The sequence below is a fragment of the Mus caroli genome, chromosome 2, assembly GCF_900094665.2.
Source record: "Mus caroli chromosome 2, CAROLI_EIJ_v1.1, whole genome shotgun sequence".
NCBI classification, from domain to species: domain Eukaryota; kingdom Metazoa; phylum Chordata; class Mammalia; order Rodentia; family Muridae; genus Mus; species Mus caroli.
Window position 1 is genome coordinate 74,969,189 of NC_034571.1, and position 2,639 is coordinate 74,971,827.

General features: G+C 44.5%; 1 pseudogene; it reads left to right on the forward strand.

Moving 5' to 3' along the window:
- The first annotated feature begins 443 nt into the window (after window positions 1-443).
- Window positions 444-2,240, forward strand: LOC110289589 (annotated as a pseudogene).
- Window positions 2,241-2,639: the final 399 nt, after the last annotated feature.

Sequence of the window (2,639 nt, forward strand, 5' to 3'; positions counted from 1 at the left end):
GCAAGGCTCTGCCCCAAGTGACATAGATACAAATATGAGAATCACAACTCACCGTACCAGGAAGTCACAGGCAAAAATCTTCATGGAAGCCAGCATTTGAGGGAGAAAACTAATACTGTAATTGCTAGAAAGTCACTGTGGACATGTCTGGGAACAGAAACTCATTAAAATTAAAGTTTTTCATTCTGGGTCATCTCTGTGCCGGGTCAGATTTTCAAGACCATCAGTTGTTCCCCATTCTTATCCACCCCATCTATATGTCCAAGACATCAAGGTTCATGGAGATAACTTCGTTTTTTTTGTTTTTTTACTTTTATTTTATGTGATTGGGTCGTTTGTCTGCATGTATGTCTGCAACACATGGGTACCTTATAACCTTAGATACCAGAAGAGGGAATAGAATCCTCTCAAACTGGAGTTACAGACCGTTGGGGGGGGGGGAGGGGCTCAAGTTTGCAACGTGCTCAAGTTAAGATGGTAAACACTGAGTTGAATTGGTAACTACAAAGCAGAAGCCACCATGATCAGACTGGACAGTGATCAACAGATACTCCTCAGGACATCTGCATGTGAATGTACACACGGCAGGGACTAGTAAATGTAATGTTAATTCTAAATTTATTTTTCAATCCTGTTCTACAGAAGATATTGCCAAGATATTAAGAAGACAAGCCAAAAATGGATAGGAAAAAAATGCAAAAGACGTTGAGAATAGTTATTTAAAATCTATAAATAATTCTTAAAAGTCAAAATAAGAAAACGAATAATCGGCTCACTGCTGCGGCTGCGCCTCCTTGTTCTCAGCGTCACCGCTGCCACCATGTCCGGAGGATTGCTTCTCGGGGAAGAAGCCCCCGACTTTGAAGCCAATACCACCATCGGCCGCATCCGCTTCCACGATTTCCTGGGAAATTCATGGGGCCTTCTCTTTTCCCACCCAAAGGACTTTACCCCTGTGTGTACCACAGAACTTGGCAGAGCTGCAAAGCTGGCGCCAGAGTTTGCCAAGAGGAATGTTAAGTTGATTGCTCTTTCAATAGATAGTGTTGAGGACCATCTTGCCTGGAGCAAGGACATCAATGCTTACAATGGTGCAAAACCCAAAGAAAAGTTGCCATTCCCCATCATTGAAGATAAGGACAGGGACATTTCCATCCTTTTGCGCATGTTGGATCCAGAAGAGAAGGATACTAACGGCATGCCTGTGACGGCCCGGGGGGTGTTCGTTTTTGGCCCTGACAAGAAACTAAAGATGTCTCTCCTCTACCCTAACAGCACGGGCAGGAACTTTGATGAGCTTCTCAGAGTGATTGACTCCCTCCAGCTGACAGAAACAAAGCCAGTTGCCACCCCAGTTGATTGGAAGAAGGGAGAGAGAGTGATGGTCCTTCCCGAACTCCCTGAAGAGGAAGCCAAACGATGTTTCCCTAAAGGAGTCTTCACCAAAGAGCTCCCGTCTGGCAAAAATTACCTCCGTTATACACCCCAGCCTTAAGTCTTTGCAGGAATTGGGACTGCATCTGTGCACCCAGCACTGGGACGTGAGGGTGAACGATGTTTCCCTAAAGGAGTCTTCACCAAAGAGCTCCCGTCTGGCAAAAATTACCTCCGTTATATACCCCAGCTTTAAGTCTTTGCAGGAATTGGGACTGCATCTGCGCACCCAGCACTGGGACGTGAGGGTGTCCGCTGACAGCGGTGGGTCCTTGCAGCAGTTCCGTAGAAAGACTGTGACATGATCACAGCCGCTCCTATAGATCGCTCGCTATACTACTGGGTCATTAAATGGAAATGGCACCAAACCCTTCTCTGTTCCTCTCTTTACTCTGTGCCTTCGCCAGCATTTTGCCCCTCTGCCTATCACAGCGTCATACTGACTGGTTTTCTTTGAAAGAATTGTGTACTGACAATTCCTTAGGTCTCTGCAGGTTCTGTGATCAGCAAGGTAGTGTCAGTGTGGGCTCCGTGCTAGAATGATTAAACACCTTTTGTAGCTTTCCGAACTGAATCTTCTGTTACCCATTTTGGAGAGCACTCACACAGGGAGAAACTTTTCGATTCTGTATTTTTAGTAAATAAAATAGGAACAGCCGGGGAAATTCTTACGGGGAATCCATTGTAAGTTTCTATCAAAATGGGCTCAGAAAGCCTTTCGCCTCCCAAGAGTGCGCATGTACCTCCTGGAGTTTCCACATTTGCTCTCTGGTGATGTCTGCATATGAACGCACCTTATAAAAGACGGGCGGTGACAATGTTTTACCACTCAATGTCCTAGTAGTGGGTGACCATTTCTGAATTCTGCTTTGGGGGGTGGGGGGTGTTCAACAAATAAAATTCTGATCAGAAAAAAAAAAGAAAGAAAAGAAAACCAATAATCCAACTTTAGAGAGGTCGATAATCATTAACAGATCTGCCACCAACGATGACGTTCAAGTGAAACACAAACGTACAAAATGTTACAGATGCTGTGCTACTGGGTGTCGGACTTTGTGGTAAGCACTTTTATCCACCCATCCATTCTGTTTGCCTGCTGTTGTCAAAGGGGAAAAAAACACACCTTAATGAACTTAAAAGCAATAATTATGTTTTTATGGGAAGAAAGTGATCCTCTGCCTCCTACTAAAAATTATCATACAAAA